The following is a 22,193-nucleotide window of genomic DNA, read 5'->3' as shown; positions in this document are numbered from 1 at the left end:
AATACAGGAAAGTTAAAAGAGAAATACAATGAACATTTATATATCCTTCAGAGTCCCCAGTTGTTTAAAAAAAAATCGCCACGTTTCTTTAGTTCTACATGTATTTTTTGGAGTGGAATTATTTGAAAGTAATTTGCATATCATGATGTTATCCCTAAATATTTCAGCACACCTCTCCTAGGAATAAGAAATGACCTTACCACTAATATATTGTCTTACTTAAAGAAAATTACAGTAATTCCACGGTATCCAATGTTAACTTTTCCCCAAATATTCTGCGTAGCCTTTTTTCTGACTTTTTTCAATTCTGGATTTAGTCCAGGTTTATGCATTGCGTTTAGTTATGACTCTTTAGTCTCTTTTCACCTAGAGTAGAGGTCAGCACCTGACAATCCATGTGCCAAGTCTTACTAGCCACCTGTTTTTGTACAGTTTACCAGACAAAAATAGCTTTTACATTTTTTTCTGTATCATTGAAAAAAAACTTACGGTAAAGTTCACCTAACATAAAAGTAACCATCAGCCATTTTAAATTTTTTTTTTTTTTCAACGTTTTTTATTTATTTTTGGGACAGAGAGAGACAGAGCATGAACTGGGGAGGGGCAGAGAGAGAGGGAGACACAGAATCGGAAACAGGCTCCAGGCTCCGAGCCATCAGCCCAGAGCCTGACGCGGGACTCGAACTCACGGACCGCGAGATCGTGACCTGGCTGAAGTCGGACGCTTAACCGACTGCGCCACCCAGGCGCCCCAACCATCAGCCATTTTAATGTGCACTATTCATTGGCATTTAGTATATTCAATATGTTGTGTAACCATCATGTCTTTCTAGTTCCAAGACATTTTAAGCACCCAAAAAAGAAACCTTTTACCATTAAGCGGTCTCCCCATTTTCTTTCCCTGCAGCTTCTGCTAAGTACTAGTTGCCTTTCTGTCTCTGGATTAACCTATTTTGGATGTTTCATAGAGATGGAATCACAACATGTGACCTTTTATGTTTCGCTTCTTCCACTTAGCATGTTTTTAAGGTTTGTTCACATTGTAGTGTGTATCAGTATTTCATTCCTTTTTATGACTGAATAATAATCCACTTTGATAAAGGTATATCACTTTTTGTTTATCCATTCATCTGTTGATGGACTTTGGCATTGTTTCTACCTTTTGGCTATTTTGAATAGTGCTGCCATGGGCATCTGTGTATAAGTATTTGTTTAGATACCTGTTTTTAGTTCTTTGGTTTTAACATTTTTAAATGGTTGGAAAAAAAATCAAAAGAATAGTATATCATGACATATGAAAACTATATGAAATTCAAATTTCAGTGTCCATAAATAAGCCATGCTTATTCATTTGTGTGTTGTCTATGGCTGCTTTCATGCTTCAGTGGCAGAGTTGAGTAGTTGTGATAGAGACCATATGTCCCACAAAGCTTAAAATATTTTCTCTCTGGCCCTTTATAGTAAAAGTTTGATGACTCTGAACAGTCTATCTATCTTTTTGTTTTTGTGACATTGATTATTTTTAAGTTTGTTTATTTGTTTAGAAAGAGAGCACGTGGGGGAGGGGCAGAAAGAGGGAGAGAATCCCAAGCAAGTTCCACAGGTTGTCAGCACAGAGCCCGACTCGGGGATCAATCCCACAAACCATAAGATCATGATCTGAGCTGAGATCAAGAGTCAGATGCCCAACTGACTGAGCCACCCAGCCACCCTGTGTGTGTGTGTGTGTGTGTGTGTGTGTGTGTGTGTGTGTTTAACTAATAAGACTTTATTTTTTTAACATTTATTTATTTATTTTGAGAGAAAGAGCAAGCAGGGGAGAGACAGAGAGAGGGAGAGAGAGAATCCCAAGCAGGCTCCATGCTGAGCCCCAGGGCTCAATCTCACAACTGCGAGGTCACAACCTGCACCCATACCAAGAGTCAGATGCTAAACCAACTGAGCCATCCAGGTGCCCCTAATAAGGCTTTATTTTTGAAGCAGTTTTAGATTGCAGAAAAATTGAGCAGGAAGTAGAATTCCCACATACCCCTTCTCTGCCCCCCAGTTTCTCCTGTTAACATCTTGCATTAATGTGGTACATTTGTTACGATGAACCTACATTGACACGGTATTATCACCCAAAGCCCATAGTTTACATTAGAGTTCGCTCTTTGTGTTTATAATTCTTTGGGTTTTGACAAATGTATATGGTTATGTATTTGCCATAAAAGTATCATACAGGATAGTTTCACTGCCCTAAAATTCTATTATGCTCCATTTATTTATCCCTTCCTTTCTCTGTTTTCCTCTCCCCCTCACACCAGCAGCTAGAGATATTTTTATTCTCTCTGTAGTTTTGCCTTTCTAGCATGTCACATAGCTGGAATCCAAATACAGTATGTAGCCTTTCCAGGCTGGCCTCTTTCACTTAGTAATATGCATTTAAGGTTGCTCCATGTTTCTGTGTCTTGAGAATTCATTTCTTTTTATTGCTGAATAATATTTCATTGTATAGCTGTACCACCACAGTTTGTTTATCCATTTACGTACCGAAGGACATCTTGGTTGCTTCCAAGTTTTGGCAGTTATGAATAAAACTCCTATAAATGTTTGCAGGTTTTTTATGGACATACATTTTTAAAAAACAGGCTATTTTTTAGAGCTGTTTTAGATTCGCAGTAAAATTAAGCGGAAGGTACAGAGTTCTCATATACCTCCTGCCCTGCTATGTGCACATAGCTTCCTCCTCTATCAGAATCACACACATTAAGTGTTATATTTATTAACACTTAATGAACCTACAATGACATTAGTCCCAAAGCCTATAGTTTACATTAGGGTTCATTTTGGGTGTTATACACTGTATGGATTTTGGCAGATGTATAATGATATGTATCCACCATTACAGTATTACACAGAATAGTTTTCATTCTGATTCTCGAAAATCTGTGCCCTGCCTACTTATCCCTTCCTCTCCATATCCCCTGGCAACCACTTACCCTTTTACTGTTTATAGTTTTGCCTTTTCCAAAAATGTCATATAGATGGAATCATATGGTATGTATATAGCTTTCTCAGATTGGCTTCTTTCACTTAGTAATATGCATTTTAAGTTTCTTCCGTGCCTTTTCATGACATAATAGCTCATTTGTTTTTAGTGCTGAATAGTATTCCATTATTTGGATGTATCACAGCTTGTTTATCCATTTACTTACTGAAGAACATCTTGGTTGCTTCCACATTGTGTCAATTATAAGTAAAACTGCTGTAAACATTTGTGTGCAGGTTTTTGTGTGGACATGAGTTTTCACTTCCTTTTGCAGATTTTTTTTTTCTGGTTGTGGCTTATCTTTTCATTCTCTTAACCGTGTCTCATGCAGAGCAGTTATTTTTTTATTATTATTTTTTTAATGTTTATTATTTTTGAGAGAGACAGAGAGCAAGCAGGGGAGGGACAGAGAGAGAAGGGGGGAGACGCAGAATCTAAAACAGGCTCTAGGCTCTGAGCTGTCAGCACAGAGCCTGATGTGGGGCTCGAACCCACAAGCTCTGAGATCATGACTTGAGCTGAAGTTGGGCGCTTAACCAAACTGAGCCACCCAGGTGCCCTGGGAATTGTGGTTTTGTTGTTGTAGCTAGAAACTTGTTGCCAAATCCGATGTACCTAAGCTTTATCTTCTAGAAGTTTTATAGTTGTGTGTTTTACCTTTTAGTCTCTGATCCATTTTGAGTTTTTGTGTAATGTTGTAAAAGGTCAGTATTTGTATTTGGGGGAAGGATATGTATATCTAGTTGTTCCAGGAAAAGTTTCTGAAAAGATTTTTTTTCCACATTGAAATGTTCAATTGTCTTTGGTCCTTTGTCAAAGATCGGTTGACTATGCTTGTATGAGTGACATTATCATTTAAAATGAATTTGTCTGGGGGCTCCTCGGTGTCTCAGTTGGTTAAGCATCCGACTCTTGGTTTCAGCTCAGGTCATGATCTCTGGTTTCCTCTCGGAATCTGCTTGGGATTCTCTCTCTCCCTCTTTCTCTGCCCTTCCCCCACTTGCACTGTCTCCATAAACCTGGGGAAAAAAATGTAAATGAATTTGTTTCTTCATTGTATAGTTTGTTTTCCTAAAATGTATTCCTTGTAAACTGGAACTTGGGTCTAGAGGATTAGATTCACATTAAACATTTTGGCAAGAATGCTTCCTAGGTGACAGAACACTTCAAATTGTATCAAGTCGGGAGGTACCCAGTATTAGAGTGTCCCACTGGTAGTGATGGTTAAGATTGATTAAGGTAGGGTGCTTGGGTGGCTCAATTGGTAGAGTATGCGACTCTTGATTTTGGTTCATGAATTGGAACCCCACCTTGGGTGTAGAGATTGCTTTAAAAAAAATCTCCTTTCTACTCCTGAAACCACTATTACACTATATGTTAACTAACCAGACTTTAAATAAAAATTTGAAGAAAAAAAAAAAGATTGGTTAAAGTGGTAACTAACCGATCTTTCCATTATAAAGGTTTTTTTTTCCCCTTTGCAATTAGTAAGTAATTTGTGTGGTCATAATTTAACCATATAACAAATGAATATTTGAATCTATATTTGTCAGGCATGTACTAGGTTCTGAAGAGACAACCGTAAAAAGAGAGATTTCTACTCTCACAGAATTTGCCTTTTTCCCCTCTAGGTTTCAAGACAGTAGTGGGATTGGGTCTATCCTTGGAGAGGGATGCATTTGCATCTTAGGGTATGTTGATAACAGAAAATTATATCATTGCAAAAGTATATGCCAGTAAGTACAGAGTTTCAGTATGAGATGATGCAAAAGTTCTGGAGATAGTGTGATGGTTACCTAACAATGTGAATGGACTTAATGCCATTGAACTACATGCTCAAAAACAGTTAAAAAGATAACTCTTATGTTTTATACATGTTACCACAATTTTTAAAAAGTATGTGCCATTATAATTTTTATCAAGCTTCTTATTGGTCTGTTTGGACTAGTTGGGAGAGAAACTTTCTGAAACAAAATTCTATAGTATATTTCTGGTAAAGAGGAAGAGGCAGTGATTTTATATCTCACCCACTGCCTTCAGTAGAGTTTGTCTTTGTAGTTTCTCAGGGAAACCATTGAGACCTCTGGGTGTCCTGGATTGTGCCCAGGCTGTGGGTGGAGCTTCAGCTGTTGGTAGACTGGCTCTGCCTTTCACTATGTGCTGTTTCCATTTGTTGCAGTTCACCAGATGCAGGCCTGCCTTTGTCAGGATACCAAGAGAGATCTGCAACTTGAACCATTGTCTGAATGCTGCAGTTTTGACCCAAGAAATCCTATAGAGTCAGGATAAGAGCAGTAACCATAATGCCAGCAGGAAAGTGATTTTTGGCCCGTTTGCTGTGAAGGAAGTAAACCCTCTGATTAAGAGCAAGAGCTCAAGAGCACCTTTATTTGTGGCTGATGGAGTTTGGATAACCTCTCTTGCCTTCCTTTTTCCCTGAATTGACTGTGGAAGAGAAGGTAGTAGGAAAGGCTTTAGCGATGGCTGTAGCATGATATGGTAAGGTGAACTGTGACTTTCTTCAGTCTATAGAAGTTTTATCCATCTGAAACCTTTAATTGCCTTCATGTTGGAGAATGTGTAGCTTATCATAAATTCTCAGTTTTTAGTCTACAGATTGTAGGTTATTTGTATGGCCTTTGCTTTGGCAGAATTGGAAATTATGTTGTTGTACAGTGTTTTCACAGTTTTTGACCTGCAGTAGGAAATATATTCTGTTACCACCTAGTACTTTGCATACTAGATATATGTAACTAATAGAAGTTTCAGGAAATGGAAGTGTACTACGTTTTCTGATCTTTTCCATTTCATTCTGTCTTTTCATTTTTCAAAAATGCATATATGACTTAAATCGATTTTTATAACTCACGATTTAAAGATGATTGGTGTGGGGGCGCCTGGGTGGCTCAGTCAGTTGAGTGTCCGACCTCAGCTCAGGTCATGATCTCAGAGCTTGTGAGTTCAAGCCCTGCGTCAGGCTCTGCGCTGCCAGCTCAGAGCCTGGAGCCTGCTTCGGATTCTGTGTCTCCCTCTTCTCTGCCCCTAATCCACTTGCATTCTGTCTCTGTCTCAAAAATAAATAAACATTAAAAAAATTTTTTTTAAAAATAAATAAAGATGATTGGTGTGGAACAGTGGTTCGCAAAGTGTGGTATATAGTCAGGATTCTTTTATAGGGGTCTGCAAAGTCCAGACTATTTTCATAGTAATGTTAAGATGTTACTTGTTTTTTTTTTTTCTTTCTCATTCTCTAATAAGTGGAGGTTTTCCAGAGCTACATGATGTGTGAGGGCATTACATGCAGGGCTAATGACATGTATATTTGTCTATTCTTGTATTTTCTATAATTTCCTAAAGTAGTAGGATATAAATGTACCTTTTTTCAGATATTAAACTCCATTTTCAGTACTCATATTGTCCTTTTACTTTTGATTATACCTGCCTGCTATAATCTCTATAACCTCATTGTGGTCTAGTGAATCATTACTTTGAAATCCTAAAGTTTTCCTTCAGCCTATGTGGAAATGTAAGTACAGTTTGTTGTCTTGTTTTGCAGTTTTATATATTTAGAGAATTCCTGGGGCACCTGGATGGCTCAGTCTGTTAAGCACTGATTGAAGCTCAAGTCATGATCTCATGATTTGTGAGATCAAGCCCTGAGATCAGAGCCTGCTTGGGATTCTCTCTCTCCCTCTCTCTGCCCTCCTTTGCTTGCTCTCTTTCTCAAAATAAATAACATTAAAAAATAAATGAAAGTTAAAAAAAAGATAATTCCTCAGTTTTAATTGTGATCAGTAAGTATTGACATAAATATCCCATATAAACAAAAGCTGTTTGAGATCCTCTAATTTTTAAGAATGTAAGGGGTTCCTGAGACCAAGAAGTTTGAGGGTTAAGAATGTAGACTTGGGTGGGCAGTGCCTGGGTGGCTCAGTTGGTTGGGCATCCCACTTTGGCTCAGGTCATGATCTCATGGCTCATGAGTTCAAACCCCATATTGGGCTCTGTGCTAACAGCTCAGAGCCTGGAGCCTGCTTCAGATTCTGTGTCTCCCTCTCTGTCTGCCCCTTCCCTGCTCACACTCTGTCTCTCTCACCTTCAAAAATAAACATTAGGAAAAAAAATTTTTTTTAATGTAGACCTGGAGGTGGGGGAGGTCACACTTTGTATGTGTGTGGTTTAAAAATACACACACACATACACACACATATATACGTATGTGTATGTGTGTGTATATGTAAGATCTGTACTCTTAAGTTTTTAAGTATACAGTGTTCACTGTAAGCACAGTGTTGTACAATAGATCTAGAGATTTTTCATCTTGTGTAATTGAAACTTTATACACATTGAGCAGCAACTCCCTTTTTTCCCTCTTCCCTCAGCCCCTGGTAGCCACCATTTTACTTTCTGCTTCTGTGAGTTTGACTAGAATGTAGGCCTTTTTGTAACTGTTGGACCTAGACTGAAATCCCAGCTTGGCTACTTGTTAAATTATCCTGGCTCAAGTTACCTAACCTTTTTGATTCTTAACTTTCTTTATAACTAAAATTGACATTTTATTATCTTTCTTCATAAGGCTGTTGTGAGGATTAAATGAGCTAGAAAAATGGCCTTGAAAATAAATGCTTAGGACATAGGAAGCATTCATATGTTATCTGTTATTATTATTATTGAATATGTAGTAACATCTAGCCACATTGATATTTAGCTGTAGTTTTTTTTTTTTTTTTTACATTTTATTTATTTTTGAGGGAGAGAGGGAGGGAGACAGCGCACAAGTGGGGGAGAGGCAGAGAGAGAGGGAGACACAGAATCCAAAGCAGCCTCCAGGCTCTGAGCTGTCAGCACAGAGCCCAATGCGAGGCTCGACCTCACATACTGCGAGATATGACCCGAGCCGAAGTCGGATACTTAACTGACTGAGCCACACATGCACCCCTTAAAATTTTTTTTAACGTTTATTTTTATTTTTGAGGGACAGAGAAAGAGACAGAGGGCAAACAGGGGGAGTAGAGAGACACACAGAAGCAGGCTCCAGGCTCCGAGCTATCAGTACAAAGCCTGACGCGGGGGTTGAACCCATAAACCAGGAGATCATGACCTGAAGTCAGATGCTCAACTGACTGAGCCACCCTGGCACCCCTTAGCTGTAGTCTTTCTTTCTTTTTTTAAAAAAAGGAAATAATTTATTTTAGTATTTTTATTATACCATTATATATCTTTTTTTTAATGTTAATTTTATTTTTTAATTTATATCCAAGTTAGCATATAGTGCAACAATGATTTCAGGAGTACATTCCTTAATGCCCCTTACCCATTTAGCCCATCTCCCCTCCCACAACCCCTCCAGTAACCCTCTGTTCTCCATATTTAAGAGTCTCTTCTGTTTTGTCCCCCTCCCTGTTTTTATGTTATTTTTGCTTCCCTTCCCTTGTGTTCATCTGTTCTGTGTCTTGAAGTCCTCATAAGAGTGAAGTCATATGATGTTTGTCTTTCTCTGACTGACTAATTTCGCTTAGCATAATACCCTCTGGTTCCATCCACGTAGTTGCAAATGGCAAGATTTCATTCTTTTTGATTGCCAAGTAATACTCCGTTGTATGTGTATATACCACATCTTTATCCATTCATCCATCTATGGACATTTGGGCTCTTTCCATACTTTGGCTATTGTCGGTAGTGCTGCTATAAACATTGGGGTACACGTGCCCCTTCGAAACAGCACACCTGTATCCTTTGGATAAATACCTAGTAGTGCAATTGCTGGGTCATATGGTAGTTCTATTTTTAATTTTTTGAGGAACCTTCATACTGTTTTCCAGAGTGGCTGTACCAGTTTACATTCCCACCAGCAGTCAAAATAGATCCTCTCTCTCCACATCCTCACCAACATCTGTTGTTGCCTGAGGTGTTAATGTTAGCCATTCTGACAGGTGTGAGATGGTATCTCATTGTGGTTTTGATTTGTATTTCCCTGATAATGAGTAATGTTGAGCATTTTTTCATATGTCAGTTGGCCATCTGGATGTCTTCTTTGGAGAAGTGTCTATTCATGTCTTTTGCCCATTTCTTCACTGTATTATCTGTTTTTTGGGTGTTGAGTTTGATAAGTTTTGTATAGATTTTGGATACTAACCCTTCATCTGTCATTTGCAAATACCTTCTCCCATTCTGTTGGTTGCCTTTTAGTTTTGCTGATTGTTTCCTTTGCTGTGCAGAAGCTTTTTATTGTGATGAGGTCCCAGTAGTTCATTTTTGCTTTTGTTTCCCTTGCCTCTGGAGACGTGTGGAGTAAGAAGTTGCTGTGTCCAAGATCAGAGAGGTTTTGCCTGCTTTCTCCTCAAGGGTTTTGATGGCTTCCTGTCTTACATTTAGGTCTTTTATTATCCATTTCGAGTTTATTTTTGTGTCTGGTGTAAGAAAGTGGTCCAGATTCATTCTTCTGCATGTCGCTGTCCAGTTTTCCCAGCACCACTTGCTGAAGAGACTGCCTTTATTCCATTGGACATTCTTTCCTGCTTTGTCAAAGATTAGTTGGCCATACATTTGTGGGTCCATTTCTGGGTTCTCTATTCTGTTCCATGGATCTGAGGTGTCTGTTCTTGTGCCAGTACCATACTATCTTGATGATTACAGCCTGAAGTCCAGTAGCTAAATTATTTCTTAGCCACACTCACCTGTGTGAAGCTGGATTGACTAAACTTCTCATTCGCACTCTGCTGTTCCCTTTGCCTCTAGACTTTTCTTAATTAACTGAGTTTTGTTTCCCAAATTGTGAGCTTCTTGAAAATAGCAGCTCTCTTCTATTTCTTTCTGTTGTGTCTTAGTACTCAGCCTTCAGTAAGCAGTCAAGACATGTAAGTCCTAGTACAAAGACCATGGGACACACAGGCTCAGAATTCCCATTAGGATGGTGGTGGGAAGAGAGCTTTTCAGGTCCTCCTCCTGATTGTTTACTCTGTCTTAGGAACTTTCCTCCACTGCCGAACAGGCTTCCTAAGAAGTATAATGAAGGATGAATTATAATTATTAAATAATATCGATTTCATTGGTTAATTCCATTCCTCTTGGCAGTATGAAGTTCAAGCATAATTATCATATTTCTCACCTGGGTTTCTCTCATTACAGTCCAACAATACAAGAAAATTATAATAATAGGTGCCAAATAATTCATATTAGGGTGATTTTTTAAAAAATTTTTTAATGTTTATTTTTGAGAGAGAGAGGCAGCACACACAGGACAGGGGCAGAGAGAGCAGGAGACACAGAATCTGAAATAAGCTCCAGGCTCCGAGCTATTAGCACAGAGCCTGATGTGGGGCTCAAACTCATGAACCATGAGATAATGACCCGAGCCGAAGTTGGACGCTTAATGGACTGAGCCATCCAGGTGCCCCTCAGATTAGGATGACTTAATTCTTATTGTCTAGTAGGTATAGATAATGATTACTTTTTTTTTTTTATAATGATTATTGCTAAAGCCCCTGATATTTGGAGCGACACAGGCAAAGATGTATGAATGTCGCTTAAGCCTTTTATTTTTGTTCATCATTCCTCTTCTCTCCAAGTCTACTTACAGCCTTCTGCTCTAGTCTTGACTGTCTTGATATCCAGAAACTTGTTCTTAAGCACATTGCTACTCTTTTCTTCTGTTCACATTTGAGCATCCCTTCAAGCTCTCTGTACCCAGAAATCAAGAACAGAACCCACTCTGTTGTTTAGGGCAGAGGCTTCTCCCAAATTACACCTTCTAGAAATGACCATATTAAATTGCTGGCAGTGACGGGTGGAGAGAATGAAGTTGTTGGATTTCATAAAATTTTATCCCTAGGATTAGATATTTGGTGTGAGGAGATTTAGAGATGGTGGAATCAGAAGAGAGCTTCTGAAAGGGATGGACTTAGAAAGCTTATTAGAAGCATACTACTTGGGATGATAAGAAAATCTTATTTGATGTGTAATGCTATTTGAGAAGAGGCGTATGAAGTATGATTTGTCTCTAGCCACATAGACCATTCTTTTTGGAAAAGATAGTTGGTTTCTCAGTCCAATGTTGATTCATGTTCAAAACCATAATTGCTAATATTTTTTGAGCATGTACTAGCTATTTTTTATTTCATTTAATCCTCCTACAGTCCTGTGCAATGACTTCTGTTAATTAAGCAGCTCATATATAGTGAGAGGCTCAACCATGAGCCTGATTTGAACCCTGGAAACCTGGTCCAAACCCTAGCACTACTCTATACGGCCTCTTTTTTTTTTTTTTTTTTTTTTTTAATTTTTTAAAATTTTTTTATACTTTTGAGAGAGGGAGAGGGGGGGGGGGGGGGGGGGGGGGGGGGGGGGTTGGCAGAGAGAGGGAGAGAAAGAATCCCAAGCAGACTCTGTGCTGTCAGCATAGAACCTGATGCCGGTCTTGATCCCACAATGTGAGATCATGACCTGAGCCAAAACCAAGAGTCAGATGCTCAACCAACTGAGACACCCAGGCACCCATAGCCTCTTTTTATGCATAGGGCACTTCACAGTTTATAGAATAGTTGTACATTTGTTCTCATATAAACTTCACAAGAATCCTGTGCATCAGGTGAAATTTTGACATTTTCACCTGACGAAAAGGCATCTTAGGGAATTTGAAGCTCAGTGTGGTGGTACTTATACCCAGGCCCACACCCGCTTCTTAGTTCAGTTTCTTTGTTCTCACTATGAATTGCTAAAGATAGTAAATAATAGAGTCATATCTGAAGGTGAATTTGTTAAGAATTTTAACTTGGCTGAGGGTGATTGGTAGTGTTCTAGATGTGATACTTAAGTCTAGAGAAATTTAGCAAAGACGTGATTGTTAACTGGCACTATTGGCTTCCCTTGGTAGCTTGAGTATAACTGCCTTGTTAAATATTTTGTTGTTGTTGGACTTTTTAATGATGGGGTCAGTTTACCACTCTTTATTAATGTTCCTAGGTAGATTCAGGAGTGGAGACATAGTTTTCTCTGCTTTAACTTCAGTTGGCACAGATGGGTGACTGAAAGCTTAGAAGGAAAGAAGTCTTGCCAGGATTATAATGTAGTCATGACAGTGGGATAGGGGAGGAGTAAATGATTTATGGGGGACAGTTTAAAAAATCAGCTCTTTTGCCAATTCCTTCTAGAGCTTCTACTTCTACATATGAAATTTGATGATCCTTTTTTTTTTAAGTTTATCTTTGAAAGAGAGAGAAAGTGTGAGTGGGGGAAGGGTAGAGAGAGGAGGAGAGAGGATCCCAAGCAGGCTCCATGCTTTCAGCACAGAGCCTGATGAGGGGTTCTAACTCATGAACACTGAGATCATGGCCTATGACGAAATCAAGAGTTGGACACTCAACCCCCTGAGCCACTCAGTTGCTCATCGTGATCCCGTTAAATCTCGAGATTGACCTTTGTCTGTGAATCAAAACCTTGATCATCGCTCCACAAAGGGACATAGAGGAAAGCATCCTGATGAGAGCAATGTAGCAAGGCTGGAAATAGGTGCATTTTTATAATTTGGCTTCCAGTGACTTTTTGCTGTCTCGCTAAACTCACTGAAAGATTCAGAAGATGTATGTGTGGCACATTTCATTGCTTGTGTTATTTACTGAGCAAATGTCTAGAGTTAGTGTTTTTCAGAACAAGCTGTCCTTTAAGGTCTGCAGCACCTTTTTCAATGACAGGCAGAAAGATCACTTACTTCCCCTTTAGATTTAAGATTTAACTTCGAGGGGTGTTTTCTTTTTCTATAAATTGTTGTTGCCTGACAGACATACTAACCTTTACCTTTTAGGAGCTGCTGTGGCATGACTTGCACCACATATTATACTAATGTCTTTCTGTTGCACCAGTTACATCAGTTACAGAAGATGTGAAAAAACTAGGTATTATCTCTGTTTCTGTGTTCTGGGTGTCTGTTGCTATAGAAACACATCAGGCAGTAAACAGATGTGTTCAGGGAGTATTTGAATCTCAGTGGATGTTATTGGCTAATGAAAATAAAGTTAAAAAATTGGTCGAGTTGAGGGAGAAATTGAGTATTTCTGAGTTCATTATTGTTTCCATTTTTGGTAGGTGATATTTTTTTGTAGCATGTGGGTAATTTAAAGATTATTTCCTACTAACTGGGTCTTCTAAAATTCCCTTGTTTTTTGTTCTAGGAAGTAAATAATTGGAAGAAGCAAACTTTTTACATTTTGGGGGGAGGATTATGATTTCACTTAGACTAATTTTTAAATGTCAGATAGTGGAAGTGATAAGTTTAAAAATTGTTCTGCGGCTACAGAAAGGAGGTGAAAGTTTGAAAGAGTGGGACAGAAGGTAGAGTGAGGAATTACACATCTTTACGAGGCTACTTGTGGATAAGGTAATTGTACATTTGCATGTTGCTAGAAAGTGTAATATTGCTGATACTTCTTTTGCCAGTATCCAAGGAAAAGAGTGTATGTATATTAGAAGAAAGCCTTTGAGGGAATAAAAATATGCTTTTGGTGTAATATTTGAACTCAGATTATTTTTCTTCAGGATGTTCTTCAGATGCCTTACCTTCATCCTGAATTTCAGAGGATGATTTTGCTACACTTGTAGCCACACTTTTTTCCTTTGCAGAATTGTAGCAGTATCATGGTTAAATCTGCAGCAAGCACACTGAACAGTTGATTATGTTAAATGGTATGTAGAAAAGCAGGCAGCGTTGGTGGAAGGGATCCAGCACTTTAACTCATTTCTCAGCCAGTTGGTTTTGTGGAGGGCATATTTGTGGTCAGGGTAAGTGTATGCTGACTCTTTCAGAGAATTTTAGGATCATTCTGTATATGTAGTAGGTATTTGACACTAGTTTTGAGAGAACTTTCAAGAGAAAATTCACTTTGTGTTGTATATTCCTCTTCCCTTTGAGCATTCTGCCTTCTCAGCTGCCTGTTTGGTTTTTTGTTTTTTTTTTTTTTTTCCTAAATCAAGAGGGACTTAGCTGCAAATAAGCTTCTTGCCAAATTCTATAGATAATGTCTTCCTTTTATGGATTACTCTTTTTGTTGGAATTAACTGTGATCTACTAAAGTCTTTCATATATAGAAAGTGTTCTGTGTGCCGTTGATCTCTGCAGAAGTTGATCTAAGTTAGCTCAGAAAATACTTGGAGGCTGACCTAGCTGAATTTCAACAAAAGAAATGCAAGCTTTTTCAGCCATGCCAGTTGATCAGTACTCATTCTTTGAAATGTATTAAAGCAGTTACGTTAAAATGTGTTCTTCCTTAATCCTTATGCTCAAGCCTCTTAATATTTTGGGGCAATAAGTGTTACATGGATCAAAAGATAAAAACTTGGGCCCTGTGTTCAGTCACTGTAAGGCAGTGATTCCCACTACTTTTGTACTACCTTAGGATGTTCCCATTAATATCCCCTATTAAGTGAGGTGTAATGAAATTTTCAGATGTTCTAAATGAAGATTATAACCTTTTATTTATTTTTTATTTTTTTAATGTTTTTATTTATTTTTGAGACAGAGAGAGACAGAGCATGAGCAGGGGAGGGGCAGAAAGAGGGAGACACAGAATATGAAGCAGGCTCCAGGCTCCAAGCTGTCAGCACAGAGTCCGACGCAGGGCTCAAACTCACAGACCATGAGATCATGACCTGAGCTGAAGTCGGACGCTTAACCGACTGAGCTACCCGGGTGCCCCATAACGTTTTATTTTTGAAAAATGCTCACGGTCTATCTATAGGTTATTAATGAGATACTGAGAAATCCAGTAGTGTGAGAGGGAAGCCCATAAAAGTCTGAAGAGGTCACTGCCATAGAGGAGCAACATAGAGTCTATTTATATCCATTGTCCTTGGAACTTCGTAGGTATTTAGTAAAGCTGTACTCAATGAATAAACATCTCCTCTTATATTAGTTCTTATGTGGAGCCTTAACCAACCCTTCTATGCTAGTTGTTCTTCCTCCTGAGCTTTAATAACATTTGTATCTATCTGTTTTACTACAAACCATGGTGAAATGTAATACTGTAATTCATTTACATGTCTGTCTCCCTCTACTGGCCAACAGCTTCTTGAGGACTAGAACTGTGCCTTTTTCTTTGTATGCAGAGCATCTGGCTATTACTTCATATTCAGTGTGTGTTTTATGAGTGAATAACTATTCAAACAATAATTTTTATAGCACACACACACATGCACATGGGAGGGGTATAGACCACAATCTATATGTACAGTGTGTGACCTTGGGGTAATGTTGAGTTTTCAAAAGCATGGAATAAAGAAAATGAGAACAACACTTTAAGTTCAATTGATTTTGGGGATGTGTATGTTGTTCATATGTTTGTGGGGGTGTTGGGGAGAGATTGAGAGCCTGAGCATGTTTCTTCTTTTTGAAGTGTATATAAATGCATACTAAGGCTATCAAGTGGCGATTTGGTATATGTTGCAAAGATTCAGATTTATTTAATCCATGTAAATTTATAAAAATATGCCCTCAAACTTTTTTTTTAATAGCAGTATCGTGATGTGAGACATGAAAATCTAGTTAGTACTGTACTTCCTATATCATCACCAGCACAGGCTCTGTAATTAAAATTTTTCTCTCAGGTAGTGGGATAAGATAGGTCAGAATTGTAGAGAAAATAATGGGTCCTGTCCCTGTGCTGCCATTTTGTACCGTAAAAAAAGAATGTTCGAGAAAATAGGAGATGAAATTAATCTTGGTAAAAAATATTGGCAATTTCATCTTTATAGAAAGTGTGTAATAAATGTCACTTTGAGTACAAATTTAGAGAGTGAGAACAAGTTTAATAGTATACACAATACATGTGCTAAGTTCAAAGCACTCTATGATATAAAATGGCCTCTGGTTAAGAATAGTATTATTTTTCAGCGAGAATAGCTAAATGACCAGTAACATAATTTGTCAAGTAAAAACTAGAATTAGAAATCAGGAATCATTGGGGCAACTGCCTGGCTCATTCAGTAGAGCATGTGAATCTTTTTGTTTGTTTGTTTGTTTGTTTGTTTGTTATTTATTTTGAGAGAAAGTGTGAGCAGGAGAGGGGCAGAGAGAGATGAAAGAGACTCACTCCCAAGCAGGCTCTACACTGAGAGTGCAGAGGGGCTTGAACTCACTAATTGTGAGACTGTGACCTGAGCTGAAATTGAGAGTTGGGCGCTTAACCTTCTGAGCCACCCAGGAGCCCTGCATGTGAGTCTTAAATCTCAGGGCTGTAGATTCAAGCCCCACGTTGGGTGTAGAGATTGGTTAAAAATAAAAAAATCTTAGAAAGAAGGGAAGGTAGGTAAACAGTGGCAGAGCTAGAAAAGTAGCATCCCTTAGCAAATACCAGAAATCTCCTACCCTGGGGAAGAATCTTTGCTAACCTCCTATCTACAAAACACAGTGTTCTAATTTAAAGAAAATCTCCTTTGTTGCCATCACCTCTCACCACTTCTCCTTTCTCTGCCAGAGCCATTTCAGCTGTATGGAGTCTCCTTCCTTTGCTAGTTTCTTCCATCTGTCTCAAGCTACTGGTCTGGCTGAAGTTTCATTCCAAACCAGTGTCAGCATAGAGCAGTAGTTAAGACCATTGGCCTAGAAACAAAGTATCAGGGTTCAGATACCATCCACACCAATTTTACTAGCTTTGTAACTTGGGGAAGTTACTTCTGTCCTTCATTTTCTTTGTAAAGTGGAGAGGATAATAATCTTATAGGGATGTTGTTTGCCTTATGGCAGTAGCCTTTCTGGATGTCATTAATAAGAACTGCCTTTTTGTGGGGCGCCTAGGTGGCTCAGTTGGTTAAGTGTCCGACTTCGACTCAGGTCATGATTTCATGGTTTGTAAGTTCGAGCCCCACATCGGGCTCTATGCTGACAGCTCAGAGCCTGGAGCCTGCTCTGGATTCTGTGTCTCCCTCTCTCTCTCTGCCTCTCTCCCATGTGTGCTCGCTCGCTCACTCTCAAAAATAAAATATAAAAAAAAAAATTAAAAAAAAATAAAAACTGCCTTTTCATACTTTATACAGCTTATTCCTTCTCTGATTTCTTTTGTGCCCTTTGGGGGATGAGAATTGCCTAAGCTCTCCAGAAAGAACTACTAACATCTGGTTGACTGAGATATGTGAAAGTTTGTTTAATATGGGAGAGGGAGTTGTGGGAAGATGGGAAGAAGATGTGGAAGTCCCTAGGAGAGCTACCCTGCCAACCGCCAGCAGGTCTCCCTGGTCAGGGCATAGGGAGCCGGATCTGAAAAAAATATTCTTTGAATAAGGACAGACAGACCCGGGGGACTGGTATGCAGCAGATTTTCCACATTGTATAATACAGGAGCAAGACTGAGGTCTCAGCTGGAACCAGATTGCAGAGGACTTTATTTTAGAACACAAAGGGACCTTAACACCAAGGGAAAATTAGATCTAAAGAAGTTAAATGATTTACTTAAGATTGCAGAGCAAAGTAGTAGTAGTAGAATGACACTATGTAAGTTCTCCCTTTAGACACTTCTGCTTTCTTGCTTTTCTGTTACCCAAAAAAGTTAATGTAGGTCAGTTTTACGTGTCTTTTTCATTTGTAAAATGATGCCATCCTATTTCCTGACCCTCACAGGGTGATTATCTTAGGTAAGAAAACTACTAGAGGGGTGCCTTAGTGGCTCAGTCGGTTAAGTGACCTGCTGACTCTGGGTTTTGGCTCAGGTTATGATCCCATGTTTCATGAGTTCAGGCCCTGCGTCGGTCTCTGTGCTGAGCAGAGCCTGGTTGGGATTCTCTCTCTCCCTCTGTCTCTGCCTCTGCCCCTGCCCCACTCTTTTTCTTTTTCAAAATAAATACTGCAAAAAAAGAAAAGAAGAAAAACTATTTGATACAAAAATTGATATGATATATAATTGTACATTGGTTCTCAGAGGGTGGTTTTTGGTATATTACATGATTCTTTAAAATTGTGGTAAAATACATATAAAATTTGCCGCTTTAACTATTAAAAAAAATTATGTCTATTTTTGAGAGAGTGAGCAAGTGAGTGGGGGAGGGACAGAGAGAGAGGGAGACAGAATCCAAAGCGGGCTCCAGGCTCTGAGCTGTCAGCACAGAGCTTGACTCGGGGCATAAGCCCACCAACTGGGAGATTATGACATGAACCAATGTTGGAGGCTGATCCGACTGAGCCACCCAGGCACCCCTAACTACTTTTTAAATGTTTGTTTATTTTTAAAAGAGAGTGCAAATGGGGGAGGGGCAGAGAGACAGGGGGACAGAGGATCTGAAGTGGGCTCTGTGCTGACAGCAGAGGGCCTGGTGCAGGCCTCGAACTCACGAACCGTGAGATCGTAACCTGATCTACCCAGACGCCTGCCCCCATTTTAACTATTTTTAAGTGTACAGTTCAGTGGCATTAATTACATTCACAGCTTTGTGCAACTATCATCAGTATTTATTTCCAAAGCTTTGTCATTACCCCAAATAGAAACTCTAACCATACAGCAGTAACTCCCCATTCTTCCTCTCCCCCCAGCCCTTGATAACTTCTAATCTGCTTTCTGTCTTTGTGAATTTGCCTGTTCTAGGTACCTCATATAAGTGGGATCCTACAATATTTATCCTTTTGAATCAGGTCTATTTCGCAGAGCATAATGTCTTCAAGATTCCTTCAAGGTGCAACATGTATCAGAACTCCATTCCTCTTATTGCTGAATAATATTCCATTGTATCTATATACCACATTCCATTTGTTTATCTGTCAGTGGACATTTGGGATTGTTTGTACCTTCTGACTATTATGAATAGTGCTGTTATGAATATTAGTGTAAAAATATCTGTTTGAGTCCCTGCTTTCAGTCTTTTGGGTATGTACCTAAAAGTGGAATTACCGGATCATATGGTAATTCTGCATTTAATTTTTTGAGCAACTGCCCCACTGTTTTCCACACAGGCTTCACCATATTATGTTCCTATCAGCAATGCATAAGGGTTCCAGTTTCTCTGTTTCCTTGCTAACACTTGTCATTTTGAGTGTTGGGTTTTTTTGGGGTTTGTTGTTTTTTTTTTTTTTTTTTGGACAATAACACATCCTAATGGTGAAACTTCATTGTGGTTTTGATTTGCATTATTTCCCTGACGACTAGTGATGCTGAGCATCTTTTCGTGTGCATATTGGTCATTTGTATATCTTCTTTGGAGAAATGTTTAAGTCCTTTCCCAGTTTTTTTTAAATGTTTATTTTTCAGAGAGAGAGAGAGAGAGAGAGACAGAGGAAGGGGGAGGGAGGAGCAGGGGAGGGACAGAGAGAGAAGGAGACACAGAATCTGAAGCAGGCTTCAGGCTCTGAGCTGTCAGCATAGAACCAAGCTCAGGGCTTGAACCCGTGAACTGCAAAACCATGTCCTGAGCTGAAGTTAGATGCTTAACTGACTGCACCACCAGGCACCCCAGTCCTTTGCCCATTTTTAAATTGAGTTATTTTGTTGTTGAGTTGTAAGAATTCTTTATATATTCTAGATATTAATTCCTTATCAGATATAGGATTTGCAGATATTTTCTCCCATTCTGTAGTTTGTCTTTTTGCTCTGTTGATAGTATCCTTTGCACAAAAGTTTCTTTTTTTAAAGATTTTATTTTAAAGTAATCTTAACACCCTGTATGGGGCTCGAATTTACAGCCCTGAGATCAAGAGTTTCATGTTCTACCAGCTGAGCCGGCCAGGTGCCCCTGCACAAAAGTTTTTAATTTTGATGAAGTCTAGTATGTCTGGTTTTTTCCTTTGCTTTGGTGTCATGTCCAAGAAATCCAATGTTGTGAAGATGTTCCCTGCATTTTTTTCTAAAAATGTTACAGTTTTAACTTTTTTTGTTTTGTTTTTATTTATTATTACTTTTTTAACGTTTTATTTATTTTTAAAAGACAGCGTGAGTGGAGTTGGGCAGAGAGGCAGAGGGAGACAGAGGATACAAAGTGGGCTCTGCACTGACAGCAGCAAGCCCAGTGCGGGACTCGAACTCACTAACCCCGAGATCATGACCTGAGCCAAAGTCAGATGCTCACCTGACTGAGCCACCCAGGTGCCCCTATATAGTTTTAACTCTTATGGTTAGGTTTTTGATCCATTTTGAGTTAATTTTTGTATATGGTGTTAGAGAAGGGCCCAGCTTTATTATTTTTTTAATGTTTATTTTTGAGAAAGAAAGAGAGACAGACAGAGCATGAGTGGGAGAGGGGCAGAGAGAGAGGGAGACACAGAATCCAAAGCAGGCTCCAGACTCTGAGCTGTCAGCACAGAGCTCAACGCAGGGCTCAAACCTCCCTGCGAGATCATGGACTGCCAGATCATGACCTGAGCAGAAGTCAGATGCTTAACCGTCTCATCCACCCAGGAGCCCACCCCTCCCTGCATCATTTGTTGAAAATGTATTTAATCTGCTAGTTGCTACCATATTGGACAGCACAGATGTAGATGATCATACCATTTTTGTCCTCTACCCTGTTAAAGTGGTGAATTATATCTGTAGATGGGAGTAGAAATTCTTAGAACTAACAAACTGTTTTTGCATTCCTGGAACATCATGGTAGTTCATTAAATACTTAACTTTTTTTTAGTCACTTGTCTATGCTCCCTTTCATATAAAATCAACCTAAATGGCTATGGCAATTATTTAGAAAACAAATTGTGCTTAATCAGAAACGGTATTAAGCAGTATGTCTTGAATGGGTCTACATCAAACCTTATTCTCATATTAAACTACATTGCTTTATTTAAACATATACATGTATTACCCCTTTCTTAACCTTTTTTCTCTTACAGATTGCCAGTCATTTTTTATTGAAATACAATTTCTGTGCTATACAAGTCACCCTTTTAAAGTGTACAATTCAGTGGTTTTTAATATATTCACAAAGTTGTGCAGACATTACCACTATCTAATTCCAGAACATTTTCATTACCTCAAAAAAACCCAAAAGTCATTAGCAGTTAGTCCCCATCTCTTTTCCTTCCAGCCCCTGGCAGTCACTAATCTACTTTGTCTCTATAGATTTACTTATTCTGGACCTTTCATATGAATGTTATCATGTAATATGTAGTCTTTTGTGACCGGCTTTTTTCACTGAGCATTGTTTTTAAAGCTTGTTATGTGTTGTAGCGTGTATCAGTATTTCACTCCCTTTTATTGCTAAACAATATTCCATTGTGTGAATATACTATATTTATCCATTCTCCAGTTGATGGACCTTTGAATTGTTTCTGCCTTTTGGCTATAATGAATAATGTTGTTATGAATGTTTGTGGGCATATGTTTTCATTCTCTTGGGTAGGTACCTAGGAATGGAATTGCTGGGTCATATGGTAACTCTGTTTAACCATTTGAAGAACTGCCAGACTTTTTCCAAGAGGGTCGTGCTAGTCTGCATTTCTGCCAACTGTGTATGAGGGTTTTACTTTATTCACATTCTCACCAGCGCTTTAGTTATCCAACTCGTAGGTACAAGGTAGTATCTCATTGTAGTTTTGATTTACATTGTCTTAATGACTATTAATGAACTCACGACTAATGATACTTCATGTGCTTACTGGCCAGTTATATATATTTGAGAGATAATTATTCAAACCCTTTTCCTGTTTTTTTAATTTTTGTCTTTTTATTATTAAGTTGTAAGAGTTCTTTATATATTCTAGATATCCATGTAGATACAGATATGTATTCTGGATACTTATGAGATACATGATTTGCAAATATATTCTCCTATTCTGTAGTTTGATTTTATTTTTCTTGATAGTGTTTTTTGAAGCACAAAAAGTATTAATTTTGAGGAAGTTCAGTTTTGTTGTCCAGTTATTTTGATGTTATATCCAAGAAGCTATTGCCTAATCCAAATTCATGAATATTTACACATTTTCTGAGGACTTACAGTTTTAGCCATTACATTTTAAGTCTTTGATCCATTTTTTTTAAGTTCTTTAACTTCCCCTTCCTTCCTTTTTCTTTTTTCTTTTTTTTCTTTTCTTTTTCTTTCTCTTTCTCTCTTTCTCTTTCTTTCTCTCCTTCCTTCATTCCTTTCCTTCCTTTCCTTCCTTCCTTCTTCCTTTCCCATTTCTTTCCCTTCCTTCCTTCTTCCCTTCCGTTGCCTTCCCTTCCATTCCCTTCCTTCTTCCCTTCCCTTCCTTCTTCCCTTCCTT

At 38.6% G+C, this 22,193-nt stretch overlaps 1 protein-coding gene across 4 annotated transcripts in view; it reads left to right on the top strand.

Annotated features, from left to right (window-relative positions):
* KDM2A (lysine demethylase 2A) overlaps positions 1-22,193 on the top strand; it is a 112,585-nt gene that overhangs the window by 33,806 nt on the left and 56,586 nt on the right. The gene's annotated exons all lie outside the window — the stretch shown is intronic.

This window comes from Panthera uncia, chromosome D1 (genome assembly GCF_023721935.1).
Source record: "Panthera uncia isolate 11264 chromosome D1, Puncia_PCG_1.0, whole genome shotgun sequence".
In the NCBI taxonomy this organism is placed as follows: domain Eukaryota; kingdom Metazoa; phylum Chordata; class Mammalia; order Carnivora; family Felidae; genus Panthera; species Panthera uncia.
This window is presented reverse-complemented; position numbering and strand designations above follow the sequence as displayed.